Source organism: Corvus cornix, chromosome 18 (assembly GCF_000738735.6).
Source record: "Corvus cornix cornix isolate S_Up_H32 chromosome 18, ASM73873v5, whole genome shotgun sequence".
Taxonomy (NCBI): Eukaryota; Metazoa; Chordata; class Aves; order Passeriformes; family Corvidae; genus Corvus; species Corvus cornix.
The window spans coordinates 6,616,793-6,635,559 of NC_046347.1; the positions used below are offsets into that span (position 1 = coordinate 6,616,793).

General features: G+C 39.0%; 1 long non-coding RNA gene across 2 annotated transcripts; it reads left to right on the plus strand.

Moving 5' to 3' along the window:
* The first annotated feature begins 257 nt into the window (after window positions 1–257).
* On the plus strand, window positions 258–18,388 carry LOC109145701. Of its 2 annotated transcripts, XR_002047345.3 has the most exons (3): window positions 258–6,396; window positions 6,664–6,772; window positions 18,263–18,388. It is a non-coding gene; the product is annotated as an uncharacterized LOC109145701 (long non-coding RNA). The 2 variants fall into 2 exon arrangements; XR_005603368.1 differs by lacking the exon at window positions 18,263–18,388 and having other exon boundaries at window positions 6,664–8,275.
* Window positions 18,389–18,767: the final 379 nt, after the last annotated feature.

Sequence of the window (18,767 nt, forward strand, 5' to 3'; positions counted from 1 at the left end):
ATTAAAAAATATCCTGAGCCAATGCCATTCTTCAATGAATAGAAAAAAATTGTTTTCTGTAGTAAGAAAGTCGTTTCACCAAATGACAGCTGTGGTGATGCGATACTTTTATTGTACTTTCACATATTCTCCGTACCCCAATAGTTCATCCCCACCTTCCCCACTCCTATTCCCAGTTGGTTTGCCCCAGACCCAAGCCGCTCCCCCGGTGCTCCCTATGTGGTTGTTCTCCTCCCCTTGTTCTAGCTCTTTCCCTATCAATCACCCAAACCCCTCCCGTTATTCCCGAAAGTTCTGTGCCTGTCACCAAAGCCCTCCCTAATTACCCTTATATGGCCCCTGTCAGTCCCCCGAGATCCTGCTCCCTCTTGGAAATCCCCGAAACCCCATTGGTGCATGTGACCCCTTTCCCTCCACCCCTCGAGACTATTGGCCCCTATGAGTGTCTATCCCTGTCCATATCCCTCCCCTAAGAGATCCCCATTGGTCCCCAGTTAAGCCAGCCCCCATTGTGACACCTCCCTTTATAAGATGTTTCCCAGCTCCGTTCTGGGCCTGTCCTCTGTGGATACCTCCCAATAAAGTTGGATTGCCTCCTGTGGCAAGCCTCCTCGCTACTTTTTTATCCTCTCCCTGGTCTGGGCTGCTGACAGCCACTGTGCCTGGAGCTACAGCCCCCCTGGGCAGAGCTGAACTCCTGAGGAGCAGCTTTAAAGCCGAGAGCCTCCAGCTGCTCCCCACTTGTGCCGCACACCGCAGGGGCTGGCCCAGCAGAGGAGCGAGGGTCAGTGCGACAGTCAGGAAATTGAGGTCATGGAAACTTGGCTTTCTCATCAATGGACTTCGTTCACAGTTTGCACAGTTGTTTTTAGAAAACATCTTCCATTATGTTGTGGGAGATAGAGCTTGTTGTGTGGAGTGTGTAGTAATAGCGGTATAAAATGCAGCAGATGTCCATTCCATTCAAGAAAGAAAGAAAAAAATTTATCTGAGTTACAAAGTGTTCCTTGAAACTTTCTGTCTGTGGGAAATAACATGGGAAATACATTCTTTAACGTTTCTTGGTATTGAGTAGGCATTGGTTTTAAATGATAGGTTCTCTTCAGGGTACAAATATGTAATAATTTGATTAGTTAATAGTTTTATTAGTGATTGATATGATTTTCTATGTAAAATCTTTTTGACATATTTTCCTAGGAGCTATTTACATTAAGGAAGACATAAGGTGCTGCAGGGTGGCTTTTTGTCTGCCTTTTTAAAAAACAATTGCACATGCAAACGTTAATTAAAATGCCTCATTTAGAGTGGGACTGTGGCTATCAATTTTCATTTATAAGCCTTAAAAATTTCAGTGCTGTTAATGAATTTTGGGTAAAACGTAACTGATTTCACTTGTTTTACAGAGTAATTTGTATGCTTTTGTGAAAACAAGCAACTTTAGCAAGAAGAATCTGACCTTATAATGATTTATTTTACTCTACTAAGCCATAAAGTGCAGTTCAGCAGCAGATGACAACCACCTAATGCAATCATTTATATGCACTTTATAGAAAGTTGCTTTTTAATTTGGTCTTAATCAGGAGCAAAATAAAGCCTAGAAATTAATAGCTCTTGGAAACACAAAGCGGTGAAGTTCCCAGCTCCAGCAGCAGCTCCCAAGGGGATTCCTTTTGATCTCATTCAGATCTAGGTTAAGGGTGTGGATGTGCAATCAGAGTTCTTGGAAATCTTGTGATGCTCAAAATGCAAATCCTGCTGCAAGTCATTAATAAATAAATCGATCAATTTATTTCCTCCTCAGGTAAAATACGTGGTGTCCATGCCCTGCAATGCAGGATTTGGCCTGACATTTAATCTTTTAAAGGAGAAGCAAACTGCCCTGATTGTGAGCAGCACTTTGCTACAGAGGCTGGGAACTTCAGTATCTGTTACATTTCAGTGCTGTTGATTTAATTTCTATAAATGAGCCCAGGAACTGAGACAGTAGGAAAAAGTACAAAGGTGTTTCAGATACACCAAACAGCAAAGAGTTTTCAAACCCTGGCTCGTGAGGGGCCCTTGCAGCTCTTCAATTCAGCCTCTGTCTCCTCTCCACAAGTTACAGCAGTGCAGTTGCTGAATTGTGGTACTGCTCTTTGAAAAAGATGGGAAAAAAGGAAAAAAATTAGCCAGTTTTGAATACAGGTATGGGGATAAAGGTAGATGTTGAAGTAGTTTAGTGCTCTAGGTGAAGTTTCAGGGGGAATTACCATCTCCTTCCCTCTTTTTAACAATGCAGATCCAAACACCTTTTTCTGTTCCATAAGTGATTTTAGCATGGCACATAATCCAGCCAAAAAACCACAACGCATCTATGATTTATTTAGCTGAGATCAAAGACATACAGCTGCAAAGAACCTAATGAAACTTTGATGATGCAGCAGGCAGGCTACATCTATTATTTAATTTGGAGGTTGTGATCTTATACAAAATTAGCTCCCAGACTTCTCTTGCACTTGGGCTGCAAATACACTTGTACTTCATCATTTTGATACAGAGTTGAATCACCAAGGTTTCACAGCAGATCCTTAGATGTCCTATGCTGAATTTGCTGTCAGGAAAGGAGATAAGAAATTCCCACTTTGGATCAGCACAGATATACTTCTGGCCACCTGCTGCTCAGCACTAGGACAGTTCAGCTTGTTTTACTTAAAGGATCAAGACTGACATATTTTAAAAGCATGATTGATTATGGAGGTGTGTCCAGGGTGGACACAGACCTAGCTCTTGGCCTACTGAAAATACCAATGAAGAAGTAAGCTTTAGAAAATTTTGAAAAAAGTTATTAAGTTTTTGAATTATTATAGTTCTTTGTTTTATGAAACAGAACATCACAGAAACAAGTCTAATTGAAGTACTTCTTTTTTCTCTTGTTTGAAATAAGAGAAACCACATCCTTTCTGTTATCTTGTTGATAGAAGGTTGGGTAAGCAATTACTAAAACAATTTTAATTGAATTTTTTTACTAATCAACCAGGTTATCTTTATTAAAAAGAGAATGTTTTAAGTTGATGTTTTTGACTGAAATTTTACCTCAGGACAAGTTCTGGAAGTTGAACATGCGTTCATCAATAGCTCTGATTTCCACATGTGAGTACAAGTGCATTCGTACAAGCAGCATTTTGCTCCAGTTTTATAGTAGCAGTTCCAGCCAATTTATGTAATTTAGGTGTGTGATGCTGAAGATAAAGATGAGTAAGGTAAGTCCAAAAAGCCTGACTGAAGCACAGGGAACTCTATGGAAAGGGACATTCCATGCTCCCATAGCCTCACACTCGAAGTCAAGCACATGCGAATTATCTCCCCACTCCCTGTGTTTGTTGCCCACCTTCAAAATTATTACAGTTTTCATGTCAAAAGTGCAACTCTGCACCCTTCAGGGAGTGAGAGTAGGAAAATCTTGCCTGTCCTATTTCAAACTGTGGATTTCCCTTGTTCTTCTGCAGCTGGGAAAATGATAGGATGACTGAAGGTAAGGGGGAGCAGGCTCTGAGCATTGGGGAGGAGAATGAATGTAGGCTGAGAAACAGTGATCCTACTTTAGTGCCTTTACTCTTTGGTCTGGAATTCTGGTGTAAAATACAAATTCACGCTTCCAGAATCCACAGGGTTTATTTGAGATTTGGTACCTTTGCTGAGTGCATCAAGGGAGTCTGGAGAATCTGTCCTTGGCTGTGTTCTGCGGTACTCCTCTGTATATCTCGTTTCTTTTATGCCTGCTGAATGTGTTGGCACTTCTCCTTTTTGAAATACTCAGTGGTCTAATTCTGGCATTCTTCAACTGAATAAAACACCGAAATCAAGCCCAGAGATAAGTGATAGATTTTTTCTTTTTTTAAATAAATAAGGTAGAAAGAAAGCTCGTTGTATTGCTGTTTTTGTTTCACTACTGAGAATTTACCTAAAATGTATCACAAACAGACTAAAATATTAATTAATTTAATCAGTAATGAGTTTCAGATTTTGTGTTCACCTGCTTTGGGTTTGGATATTCTTGGATCGTCATCAAGTTCTTAGGGTTAAATATGTCAAATTACAGCAGAAGGCAGAAACATCCTTAGCTCGGCTATAAAAAGCTGTGGGTTTGAGGAGAATTTTGCTAATTGGCAGATTGATTATTTCTAAGTAAGCCTACTGCTAGTGAAATATCATGCAAATTATTGAAATGAGAGGTTTTAATAATGCAGAATGGGTATAAGATGATACATACCTTTGATTATCGCTCTGTTTGTTTGAGTTTTTTAATATAAACTTTAATCAAAGAAAAAACAGATTTCAGTTAATGAAAGGAAGAAGAATGTGATCCAAATCTCTGGGGAGATATAACGGATAATTGGATTTCAAGTACTCTAGCTCCATTCCCAATAGTGTTCATTTTCTTTGCAGGATGATAGTTGTTTAGTTTCATTAGCCTTAATGTACAGGGTCAGCTTTTAAATTACACTGCATTAGGCTGCTGCTCTCTTTTGCCTCATTCCTTGCATTTTTGCTGTGTGGCCACTCATGGCCATGACTCTGCCTTGGTAGAGGTCACTTGTCACTGCCACCAGAGGGCTGCCACTGGAACTGCCAGTCCTCTTCCTAATGATTCCTGCCTTCCTCCCGAGCCTCCAGTGTGTCCCTAAGAAGGCAGAGCTTTGCCTGTGACTCTCAAAACAATGAACAGAAGCTCCCCTTTTCTTGTTAAAATCCGTTACCAGTAAACTGAGCCTTGCAAAAAAAACACTTGAAGGACTTCAGTTGGCAGCACTCACTGTGACTGCAGAAAAGAATTCAGCAGCCTCCAGGGTTTATTTTAAATTCCAAATTAACAAAAGAAATTATTATGTGTGATGCTGGGATAAATTTATATTCTAAGGGAAATGTTTTCCGTGTTGGGAAGGAGAGGTTCTCGACCAGGGCAGGCTGTTAGGTCGTATTTGCATACGATGAATTCCTTTCTTTCTCAATGACTGAAATTTCAGCCTGCAAATATTGGTGCTGTTTGTGTCTAGAAAAGCAAATGTTAATGAATTTAGTTTAAAAACAGTTACTAAATGTAGGTAGAATTGGGTGACAAGTACACGTGCTTGTTATGGCTTCCTGCTTAATGGGATTGGCTAAAAGCATAGACTTTCCTCCTTTGAAACTCATTGGTATTTGATTTTGATGGGTTCAGGGAGAAAACCACCAAATACTTTGCCAAAATTTGATATGCCTTTCAAATCTGGTGCGTTCACCGGGTTTGAATTGTGAATGCATCTTCCTGATGGAAATAAGCTCTTTTTGCACTGGAAAAATGAGCAGTGCATGAGCTTGGCCATCACATTTATATGTCTGGATTAATTACTGGACAACGTGGTAAGATGCATAGCAGTTGTTTTTTACTCAATTCTATGTGTAAATTTCCACATCCTTGGAAGAAGCAACGCATTCCAGCAGTATAACTGAGAGTAAACACAGGCGGTGGTGGGGAGAAGTTACCGAAGTGCTGTGGAAGTGCCAACCTCTAGAGACAACATTTAGTTTACCCTAAGTTTTAAAAATGTGTCAATGTTGTTTCTCTTTCAAAGAAACACACAACGCTTCAGTGAACCTGACATCTCTTGGAGCTGACCCTATTAATTATTTTTGACTTACTGTGTGCTATACATCCACAGGGATTTGCGCTGAATCAAGTACGCTATCATCAAGGGCTTTTATTCCTTCTTTATATTTCCTGGTGTGTGTTAGAGAGTATATATGCAAGGCTAATAGCAGGTACTGTGTGATAGATCTGGAGATATAAATGCATCTGTCTTGAGGGGAGAAACCGTACAAAGCAGATTAGGAAAATGCACTGTTAATTTTTTATCTGCACAGCTCAAAAATTCAGATATCTCTTTTAGACTACCAGGCACAATACCTAATTTTCCTGCAGATCTTAAAATGATGATTTCTAAGGACAAGTTCCAAGCCTGGAATACACTCCCCAAACAGGGACGACCAAATTTTTATCTCAACTACACAAATACTACATTAGAGTTCCTGCACTACATGTGCAAGGCTTGCTGTGCATCAACAAGGCATGACTGAGAGCAGCTTCCCTCCCCTGTGCATTGCTCTTTGGGGACCAGAGGCAATTGAGAAGGTGGGGAAGGGAATGGCTTGTTAGGCTCAGGGTGTAGAGAGAGGTGGGAACAGTTCATGAAAGTAATGAGTTGAGGAGAAAGTAACAAGGATGCTGAGGAAGCTCATTCTTTTTCTGATTCTTTTGCAGTCATTCATGGGAGAAAAAATGGGAACTCTAGGAAGAAAGACAAGAGGAAGAAGATAAAATAATAAAAATGTGCCTTTGTGCAATGAAAAGTCATTTCCTCTTCGCCCACACACGCACAGGTTTTAAGAACAGAATGTATTGTTTCATGTAGTAAAAAAATAGGAAAGGGCAGAGAACAAAATAAGGGGGTTTGCTCTTTGTGGCTTTTTCTTTGTTTGGGTGGTTTTTTTTGGTTAGTTTTGCTTTTGTTTTTTCGGGGGGGGGTTTTTTGGTTGGTTATTTTCTTTGGTTGGTTTTTTCTTTTCAGTGGTTTTTGTTTGTTTGCTTGTTTGGTTTTGGGGTTTTCTTAGGATAAATCCATAACTTTTCAATTTTGTTTTTTTCAGAAATCCAGCTGAGCTCTGTGGTTCCATGACAGAGACAGCTGTACCCAGGATGGTTCTGACTCCAAGGCAGGACCAAATCCTGCCTGCGTGGGAAGACATGGTACAGAAGGTGACAAAAAAATTATTGAAAATTCAGATATGAGTGATTTGCCTTATCATTGTCTGATAGTGTGGATTTCTCTTGCAAGACTGAATTTAAAAGAGAGTAAGGGAACACCACTACCCAGATTAATCAATGTTTAGCACTGTAACATCTGTGCTTTTTTAAAAAATATTTTTAAAATTCAATTGACAAGGCATGATACACCTGTGTGACTAATGTCAGTTGTCAGGAATGTGGGAGTATAAATGGGAGTGTCAATATAAACATGCTGGAGCAAGACTGGCTCTTAGAGCAATATAATCTTGAAATACAGGCTGTGATTTGATACTCTGCTCTCTATGGATAACCTCTAATAAGAGTTTTCCTATTCGAATCTGATTTCAGTGTTGGATCACTATTTTTAAATTGTTCTTTTTTCCCTGTAAATTACCATTTACACCTCTAACCATGACACAATCCAGCATTTATAAACCACTGACTGCTCTAAGCAAATCTGCTACCTCTGCTCAGGGTTACCTGTAGGGTTATTTGGTTGTGCCGGGTTTTGACCTCCTGAAAGCAGCAGAGATCAATGAAAATTGAGTGAAACTGGGAGAAAACCATAGATTTTTAGTGGAATCTTTCTAGCCAACTGGAGAAAAGGGAAATGGCATTGGAGTCATTGCATTGTTGAATCCAGGGATGTGATTCCTGTGTGCTGTGATGCACGAGAGGACACCACTATGCAGGGTGGTCCCACAGTGGATCCACTAATCCAGGCTACTTCCAGAGACACAGTGGGGGGTACCTGAAGCACGGCTGAGTAAATCAGAATCTCTCTTTTCAATGAATATATTTTTACTAAGCTCCACAGAAAAGCCCAGCATTCAGCCAGTTTTGTCAACATCTGCAAGCTGTTAGACTGCTGTGGACCAGAATGAAGCTGATGTTAAGTATGGAGCAGGGAGGAGTTGCAGAAAACAGCCACATCTGGGTTGTGGGTCTTCTCTTGCCTATCTATTTTTTTTGCTAAGCTTTGAAGTAAAGGAGATTCCACCAAAAAAAAAATCACCAAAAAAATGATGGTAAAATATAGAACAAGAAATCTGAAGAGGCACATTCGAAATGTTTGAATTAGTGGAGAGATCCTCTCTGAATCCAGATAAATCTATACAACTGCCACTCAGAAAAATTAGCCATAAAGAGCATGGTAGAGATAGTTATCAAACAGCTTCCCACTTGAAAAGAGATCACAGCCAGATTATAAATTCCTTTGAAACTTTCATATACTTGAGGGTTTTTGTCTGGCACTTGTCTTAAATGTTGATTTTTTTTAAACCGAGAAGGAAATACAAACAAAAATGTTGTCAATAATACCCTGTAAATCATTGTTTTCGTTTTAAGTTCAGTATCTTTTTTTAAATGAAATTAGCTTGGCAGAGAAACAATTCTTTGTAATTTTTACTTTGCATTTTCCTGTTGGAACATAACATTCCCCTCTTACTATATATTAAATGTTTAGCTATGAAATGTGGTATTGTGCTTGGGATTTATTTAATACTTTATTTAGGTACATTGTAAAATTAAAATTTAAAAGTATTTTTTTAAGTGAAGTGGGGTTTCTAAAAATGTTTTTAACGATACTTCAGCTGCAGCAGTTTGAAGAAAAATCAAATACTTTCTGAGATTGTGAAACATATATTTTTCAGCTGGAGGCACAGACTGAGTGAACAGTGTCAGACCCTGATCCTTCAAAGGTTGTGCGTGCAGTTTTTCACTTTAGACATAGCCCTGCTCTCTGCTAATGGAATTTTGGTAGGCTTGACATTCCTGTCTTCCAGGAGTGGTTCTAATTGCAACAAAAGACATAAAACATTTAGCAGCATGTGTTGGTGGGTTAGCACAAGGAGATGTTTTTGCATCCCAGAGTCCTGAAGGACGGGTGTCATCCTGAGCACCTCGCCAGGAATAGAAAGAGGGGACAGCAAGGACCTGTAGTCTTATTCCCTGCACAAAGGGGCAAAATGAGCCAATCCAAAATTCAGCCTGATACAAAATTTATCTGCCTTCCTCCCTGAGAATGACTGCTTGGGAATGGGCTGTATCTCCTACAATAAGGACCTGCTGGCCTCTGGTGATTTCCACGGCAGGGCAGACCTCTGGTTGGACATCCTTGCTTCCTTCCATGCCTCTGCCTCATGATTTCTGCAATAATGAAATAAATTCTCCTTACATCTGTTGAGACCAGTGCCTTGAATGCAGGAGAATTACAATATATGAGCAATGGACATTTTTTCTACCTTTTGAAAGGTAGAAAAAGCTGCCTTTTTTCACTCTGGAGCAAATTTCCCACTTTAACTCAGATAAATAGCAAAATATTAATAATCACCACTAAAGAATATGATGGCTCAATTATTTGATTTACTTGATTTTTGCCTGCTTAATTTACTTTGCCTGCTGTTTGTATTCGGTAAGGAAAGGCAAACTGAGCCACAGGAAACAGCAACACTGTAAAGTTGTCCTAAAATCATCAGACTCTGGATCAGATCTTTCCTCACTGAAAGGGTAATTTTTCTTGCTGTCATCAGTTGCAAAAGAGTTTAATTTTATTGATTCTTTATTCATCTGTTTGTATTATTTGTACTCTCTAAGTGAATCTCCAGTGAGAGTTTACTTTTAACAAGGCAATACCATGTCACCAGTTTTCCCTGTGATGGATTTATTCTTCCTGATACAGATAAAACGAACTCCACCTGCATGTTAAAAAATAATATGTAGCTCTTTCTCAACAGTTTTTCTAGTGGCATATTGCTGTGCATGTTCTTGGTATTGGAACACCAGCAAGCCAGATAAAGTTTGATGGAAAATAGGCAAACACCCTCCACCCTCCACTCCCAAATTCCAGCCAGAAGATCTCTTGAAGTCAGGAAGGTTTAGATAAAAATTGTTGGCCTTTTATATGAAGCTGAAAGGACTAGGCTGACTGGTATCTCCTGGTGCTCTGGGAGCTGCTCACTTGTCTGAGCCTGAACTTTTCCCTCATTTCCTGACAAAATGGCAGCAGTTTGGGAGCCAGTGTCAGTCCATTTGTGCAGCTCTTCCACAGCAGTGTTTTAGAGCAGTTGAAGCAAAAAATATGTTGCAAACTATAAGCTGGTTTTTTGTGGGAATTTTTAGCTAATTAGCTCATTATTTAATTTGCATAAATAAGCTAATATAAGAACTTAATTATAAAAATTCTAGATTTCAATATAAACAATTATTACTGTTGTCAAGTTGTGGACAGGCAGCAGAACCCCATGTTGAATCATGTTTCTACTGGAATCCTAAATGTAAGCTATAAATAATCTCATTTCTAGAGGAAAAGGAGAATTCTTTGAGACTTTATCTTACAAAGTTGGCTTAGAAAAAACACTTAATATAAGAGTCAAAAACTTCTAAACTTACAGCAAATGGAAGGAGAATTCATTGGAAGAAAGTAGGAAAACACCTTTTCTGTGCCATTGATGAGTAAATTCTAAAAGTTTGGCTGTTGAATTCAGTAGACTTCAAACTACCCTGTTATTATTTGCCATTTTCATTATGCTTTTAATTGAAAATCTGTTTAAGATTTGTTTTTTGAAATATTTTCTGCCTGTACTTCGTGCACTGGAAAAACACATGAAAGATAAGCTGCTAGAATGTCAAGAAAATATTTTAGTTCAGAACATCTTCAAAATATATTAAAAGCACCTAGGTCTTCAGAAAACACTTCTAGTCACCATTCCTCTTTTTCAGTCTTTATTGTCCCACAAAATTCTGCTTTGTTGCTTTAAAGGGGCTGAGGCATAAAATTGATTTTAAAAGTTGAGTGGAAATTTGTTTTTTTTGTTGCTGTGTTTTGGGGATTTTTATTGTAAATTTATAAAGTGAATCCCTTCTACATGGTAATTTTTCTCCATATTAGAGCCTGCAAATTCTGGTCAAAATCCTTGACTCCCTTTATTTTGCTCTATGTTATCACCTTGGACAGCGCCTGGTGAGTTCTTGCAGCCCTGTGGAGGCCGTTCTTGGTTTATGAAAGCCAGTTATGAGACTTGTCAGCTCAGACACGTGGACCACTGTCTTCACACACAAAAACAGAGAAATCTGACAGATCCATCAACGTATAAAAACATTTGGAGGAGCAGTCCCCCAGCACTAGGGAAAACCTGCTCATGGTTACAAATTCAGGGTGTACCTGGGACTTAAAGGCAGCTTAAAAATGCATTTTCATTACCCCAGAAAGGAAAATAACTTCAATGAATATGTAAAATGCAAACACCATGACATCTGCAAGCAGGAGCTGCGTGAGTTTCTCAAATTAGTTCAGACTTCACATATTCCGCCCCCACCTTCTGTTTAACAAATGTATGCATAGATGACAGAAAAAAATGAAGTCTAAAGGAAAAAAAACCCAAACCATGGGAATGAACTAATTCTCCTGTCAGTCAAGTAGTTATAAAACAAGCCAAGCATGTACTGAAGGTGAATGTTAATGACTAAGGAGGCAGACAGATGGTCCAACTTTTCTTTAGGTGTTTCTTCATCCTTTATTATTTAGAGAAAATTGTCTTTGATAACTGCATTCACTGTTAAATAGATGTTCAGGAAACATAAAGGTCACCTTTTGATTATGGTCAAGCAGAGCACATTTGATAGATTTCTGCCACTTTATGATTTTATTGCAAATACAGGGTGGGGGGTTGATATTTTGGTGTGGGGTGTGTGTGTTTGTTTTGTTTTATCGGAGTTTATCACCATTAAACTCCATGCTTGTTTCCTGCACTTAAAAGCACATTGTCATTCCCCAGGAACCAATTTTGGTATTGAAGTCTCAAGTTCCCTCCACAGTTATGACATTTTTCACTTAACATAACTACTGAGAGCTCCAGATCGCTGCTGCAGGCACTGGCACCTTGGGGGAAGTTCAGTGTGTTCTGGGTCTTTCAGAAAACCTTCAGTGTCTCCAAGGGCTCAGCCAGCCCCAGCCACATTTTGAGGAGGAGGAACTTTTTTCTTCTGTGTTGACTAACAATTAGGAAAGGTTTATGCATAACTGACTGAAGGAAACTGAAAATTAGCTGGCTAGACACCAGCTGCTGCTGCTGATATGGCCAAGGCTTTTCTTCGCTCTGCAGAGAGGAATATATTGCTGTCTCAGGAAGGGAACACAGCTTGTCCCATGACATCTTTGCCTTCACATCCTCTCCGTGGCTGAGTTATGGCTGCAGGTTTGGACAGGCAGTCATTCCATGGCACCACATTTACACAAATTCAGGGTGCAGAGGTTAACAGTGACCCACTTGGTCGACATTTCTCTCTCTGTAATAAGACAGAAGTCTTCTCACTGCTGCAGTTTTGTGGAAATCAGCCTTCCAGCAGAGCAACACTTCCACGAGTAAGTTTTGCATGTTTTGTGAGTTTCAAAATACAGGAGCAAACACTGTGTAGAGGATTTGTATTTACACAGGGGGAAATTAAGTCACCACATCCTCTGACTACTGCCTGCTTGATTTGGAAAAAAACCCCACACCCTCAACTCTATTGACCCCAATTTTGCAGTGTTGCAATTCAATATGTCCTCAGCAGTTGTGTGTTATTTACCCAAAATATTAAAATATTGCTGCTGCATAGTGTGTAACTTGCATTATACTTCCCATTAAGGTGTAATATTGAATCAGGCAGCTGTGCTTTGAGTTCTTTTCTCAATTCAGCTGTGTAATCTACCAGTGTCTCCTGGGTATAGAGACAGCATTTCAGAGGAGTTGAACTCCTGCAAGCTGGACAGGGAGATAGTTCTGGCCAGTGTAATTATGCAAATGGGAATTCAGTTTCCCGGGAGTATATTACCAGTATTACTTCAAAGACTTGCCCAGAATTCTCGCTTATCATCTTTTTTATGAGTTCTTTTTCTTTGTTACACAAGTGAAAACGAAATATTGAAACATTGAGAAAATTTGGAGAAAATAACTGAGCCCAGATCCATTTGCAAATGCTGCCTGTTCCAGTTGGAGACTGGTTAGCCAGAAGTAAGGATATAGAAATTCTGTTCTTTTTCCCCTCCTGTCTTGCAACCATGTTTTTTGCAGAATTTTCTGTAGAATTTAAATGCAAACAGCATTACGTGTATTTTGAATCACATCAAATAATTTAATAGACTGCCGAGGTGGTACCATTCTAATATGTATTTTAAAAAAACTGTTTTAAAAGGAAAGTGTCCCATAGAATATTTCATTTGAAAAAATTGGGTTTTTTAGCACTTTAAAGGATTCTTTGTAAAGCTATAAGGGTAACACAGGTCATATTTTGTGTCCTTCAAAAGTCTGCTTTTTGAAATTAGCCTGGAAATTGAAGAATGGCACTTTCCACTCTCCTTGGAATCTTGGAAATTTTATCCTTAATGCAAGTAAAGTTCAAGGCACATGAATGATTCTCTCTTTCCACATGAAAATAAATGTAATTGAGGCTGGAGTCTGTCTAATGTAATGAAATTAAATAAATGGAGGTGTTTAGATTTTAATTTCTTTAATTTTATTTTTTACAAATTATTTTAACGTTGAGGAACTATTCTTCTCTTTTTCCATCTTTTCAGCCAATTGGTCTTTTTCTTGGGTTCACTAGGAATAGACTTGACAGAAGCACTTGAGTAGAGTATTAGTTGATGTATTGGGGCTGAAGGAACTTCCCTACCCACTGACTCTTTCTGCATGAGTATTAGAGAGTTGCACAAATGTCTGCTCAAAGTAGACTTATCTCTGGAACCAGTTTTTAGTTTTTAGCCTTTTATTTAATTAGTGCATTATTTCCTTCTGAAAGTGAATACTTTGAAGTAATTTCCAATATCTCATGGAAGTGGACGTATTTATGACTTCAGGTCTCATTCCCAAGGAGTGATGGCAACTATAATTGTGAGTGCAGGTCAGAGCTTATAGCACTTCCCAATAGTTTTGTGTGTTAAAAAGTCATAAAGCAGCTTCACATTTCCATTTTTATTGCATGAGTAAATCTTTCTGTGGTGCAGGACAGCTTTTGGCAATCAACCTGCCTCATGATCTTAGCCAAGAAGTGGACTTCTGAACATTTTTAAAGGGCAGGACCACAATGTTAACTCAGGGCAAAAGCAGTGTTTTGCTGTCATGAGGCATAATGGAATTGTCCTGCCGTTGAAACTGAGCTGACTGAAGCCTCACTCCTTTGTTCCTCTTTAGTAACCTCTTTTTGACTAATAGAGCTCTGCATTGAAGTCAACCATTAATAGCAAAATTAATTTTCTCGACTTTTTAATGATGTAAAAATAAATTTTAAAAATGCTTAAGCTCCCTCTTTAGTCAAACAAGAATTATTCACACCTCCAGAGCATGAATCATCTCACCTAGGAAAACACCTATGCCAGTGCTCTCCATTAATTCCATAGAGAAACTAGATGAATAATGGGAGCTCCAGTTAGGTGAAGGGAATCATTCCTAAATGAGCACATCTCTGCTTTGGATAATACCACAGATCAACTACTAAAGATTAATATCCTCTTGACTCTTTACCAGGACAGTAGTCAGCCTATCTTGGCCTTGATATATTGGCATTTTATTGTGGTTTAGAACCAAGCGAGATGAAGAAATGTGATACAAGTTTCTGGCCTGAGGTATTAAAAAATTATAGAGTAAGAAGGAAGTTGTTTGAAGTAAACATGAGACTAGTGATTAAGTCATTGGCTTCCAGGTTCTTTTTCCTCCTTGCCATGGGCTGCCTTTTTATTCCTGCACGCCTTTTTGCCTTTTGTCTACAAATCATGAGATTTGCAGCACAGTGAATCATCTGGAGTACTTAGGCTCTTGGCTTTTAATCAATCATCCCATTGTTATTTATTAGTCCAGGTTCCATTGACACTGCATAGAATAAGGCCTTCCCCAATGACCTTGTAATAAAACCAGGAGGAACTATAGAGAATCAGTCCTTGTTCGAGAGGCAGTCACTGTATCCAGGAATTGTGCTAAACAAGTAATTATAGCCCAAACTGTGAAACTCTCAAAGGCTTTTATGAACATCTCATTCTGCGTGCATATTTCAATTTACAAGGTTCATTTGAATCAGTGGCTGAAAGAACAATGCATAACATGGGTGACAGACAACCAATATCTCAGATTTATACATTGAGTTAATTCTTTAAAGCCACTGTTCAGTAACACCATCCATTTCTTCGTTTTCTAATTCATTGGTGTCATATTTTTGATTGAAAGACAGTTTGACACACTTGCTTTTGCCCTGCATGGGATTCTCTTTCTGTCTCATCCTTTCTGTTTCAATTTCACACCAATACACAGTGCAAAGCTGAGTGAGAATAGCACAAAACTCAAACCTTATAAATACATGACTGGAAATGCTTTCAGTGTTGGAGATCCAGTAACCGATGGCAAAAGCTGTGCTGGTGGGCTGCTCTGTAGCACTGAGAACACAGCCTTTGCCATATACCTTATACAGGATAAAAAATCCCTGCATTGCCTGGCAATGAATCCTCTTAACTCCTCTTTGGTTATTTGTATGTTAAAACAAGATTTAGAAGCCAAAACCTGCTTACCATTTAAAGAAAACTGCATGTACCACTTAAAGTAAACAACATGTTAAGTAGCATTGCTGCCAGCCTTTAAATTGGCAAACATCCCCAGCCAGAGCCTGTTAAATATCATTAAAAAATTATGGTCAAAGGGAAGTATGCACATTAATACTTTATGAAAACACCTCGGAGTGCCCGACTTCAACCTGAATGTAATTTCCCCAGGCAGTCTGAGCACAGACCACAGGGAAATACCTGTCTGGAAGGGCTTACAGTCTGCAGGGAAGGCAAAAACCCCGACAGGGAGGAGAGTGAGATCCAAAAAATACCGTTGGTCAGCAGAATGAGTGATGACCTGGGCACAATCTTTTTCTGACCTCTGGGTATGGTGGCTTTAATTCTCAAGCTGGGAAAATTTGCTTAATTTGTTGCTAATCAGACCACGCTTTAGAGGTGGACTTGCTCCATTTGGAGCTGCCCAGTGGGATCCCCCCCAGACCTCACCCTGTCCACAGAGGCTCTCAGTGTGCACAAAGTGGGTTTAAGCGGGTGGATGGAGAATGGGAAGGAGAGCAGGGATTGCCAGGTGCCTAACAGGCAGCAGAGATTAGGAAACATTCCAGGAGGCTGGCTAAGAAAGGAACTGCTGTTGATTGTAAATTTTGGCAAAGCAATCTGCCAATGGAAAGAATTGTCACACTGTACATATTGAACTATTTAAGGGTGGGTTTTTTTGCTTTTAAATTGTTTTTTTCAGTACTATCTCAAATACCATTCAGTTGCATTTGCAATGTCTACTTTAAACCCCATTAAAGAGGAGAACATAGAATCCAAGATCAAGCAGTACCTGCAGTCCTTCCCTAGCCCAGCTGAGATGTTGCTGCTGTTCCAGGGACAGGCTGCACATATAAGAAAACAATCCACTTTTCAACAGTTGCCTCCTGTAACAACATCCCACAGCGCTAGGACTCGAGGGGAGAAAATAACATGAAATTCGATAGTAATTACTACAAAGAATTTAATACTTGAGCCTGCATTTTTGCAAGATGCATAGTGAGATATGCATGCCTTTTTTTTCCATCATCAATGCATCATTAGATTAATGTTGAGTATTAGTATTGAGCAAAGGCTTGGTACTCCTTTCAATCACTCTGTACTGGTGATGGTTGTGGTGAATACTGTAAATACCACAAGAAGACAATTTATCTTTGATAGGATATTTCAGACTGAGCAAAATCACTTTTGAGCCAAAGACAGACCAAAGTGAGAGGAATGGAAATAACAAGAAGGATACAGCAACACTGTATCAATGTAAATTGAGGTGGAGTTTTATTCCTTGATGGTGCCAGGGACTGGCACTGAGATTGGTGGTTTTATGGCAATTATTCATAAGGACAGAGATCAAGAGACTGTCCCCACCCTGCCAAAATTACTAATTCAAATAACAAAACAGACCAAGGGCCAGGGACAATTCATCAGGGGGCACAAATTGCAATGCAGAGAGATTTAATTACCTGCCCTTTACTGTCTGGAAAGAAATGGAGCATTTCCACTGCAAACTGCAACCAGGTGCTGGGAACCTTGGCTCTCTGAGCTGCAAAACATCCAAACCACATCTGCAAGCACTTTTCAGACTGAAGGAAAGCTCAACACTGGTGTGATTATTCAGAAGTTATTTTAAGAGAAACTATAACAGAGACGTTAATTATACTGTTATAGATTAATATTGTGAACCAATGGACCACGAGAAAATTACTTTTCATGCTTTAAAACTTTTTTGGTAATTTTTACAGACATTTTAGCAGCATCCATTGGCCTCAGCTGTCATCAGGGCACACTCAATAGAGGAGTTTCACAGTAATTAATGTGTCCCTTCTATGAAGACTGTATAGAGAAGGTATAACATGTCCTAGCTGGGAGGGGGAGAAGAACCAGAAGTTGATGAAGAACCACATGGTTGAACTACAGTTGAGGAATGGTAGAGCAGAAGTTACTTTCCTCATGTGGCATTGTGTATGAGGCTCTTTGGTAGAACATGATTCTGCTGCACATCTGGATGGCTTTAAAAGCATGTGTATAAATAATAAAATTATTTATTATGGTTTTGAGCTAAATTATATATGTTAAAAGGTGAAAACTGAATTGACTAATGTTTACATGTATGTTCTGGTAGTATTAAATAATATAATCAGTAAATTCACCACTTATATCCATAAAAAATGATCATGAATCAATTTTTGTATCATACAGCCAGCTATAGTCCTTGAGATCATTAAAGATTTCCCACATATATCTTAAAATAAAGGAGAATGAAATATTATGGAAAGCTTTTCAATGACCAAGAAAAATACTGGAATATATTACAGACTTTTTCAAGTGTACAGTTCTATTGATTTAAGCAACCTTTAAAAAAAGGACCCTAAGAGCAATGATGCACCAGCCCAAATAGCAATTCTATATTTACTCTGAATTGCTCATGTTTGCTTCTGAAAATTCATAACCCGAGGCAGAACTGAACACTGAAAGCAAAAAACCAAGCATGTAAAATCAATTGATATTCTGACTTGCTCCTGGAACATCTTTATTTTCTATAGCCACGTTCAACCGTATTTTGTATCTATTTATCACTGAACTCATTGGGCAGAACAAAAATTCGGCTAATGTTAATGTGTCATGAATATGCACAGAAAGTGTTCTCTTTTTCCTAAATATCAACATTTATAACAGCTTCTTTGTTCTCCTGTGTTTAATAGGAATGGCAGATAGTAGGTGCTGTGGGCTAAGACTCCCCATTAACGCTGTTCTCTTGGGTATTCTTGACAGTTAATTTTGAGAGTCAGGAGATTAATGTAGATCCTGTATTTAGTTGTTACATATCAAACATTTCTGAAACTGAGCATGTCCTCTGAAACACCACACAGCTTTTGAAAGCAGACTCTCATTTTTAGGGAGAAACATCATCTGATGGTGAAAATCAAGCCTCAGAAAACCTGGCTGATGTTCAGAGGATGAGATGGAAGCCTCAGGTGAGTATTCCCACCAAACTGGGGTACCTGCTCTAGCCAAATACAGCCCATCACCATCAAACTTACCTAGCACACACCCATGTTTCTTGCCACCAACAATAATTTAGTGTGAAATACCTCATGAACTTATGGAAAAGCTGTGGATTTCCTTTTGGGGTAAAAGACAAAGGCGCAGATAGACAACATCAAATGATTTGACAAATTATAACAACTCCATTGTCACTGTTCTGTGTTTGTTGAATGTAATTGAGTTTGTCATCATCTTATGGAATCACATGTGTGTGGCTGTACCTGTCAATATTTCATGCCACATCTGAGATTTGGGGGTTTTTTGTCCTGAGTATTTTGGTCCGTTCCAGTAGAACGTCTAAAAAGCTTGTTACTGGCCCCTCCATGTGCAGAGAACTTGTAGTAGTTTTGTAGAATC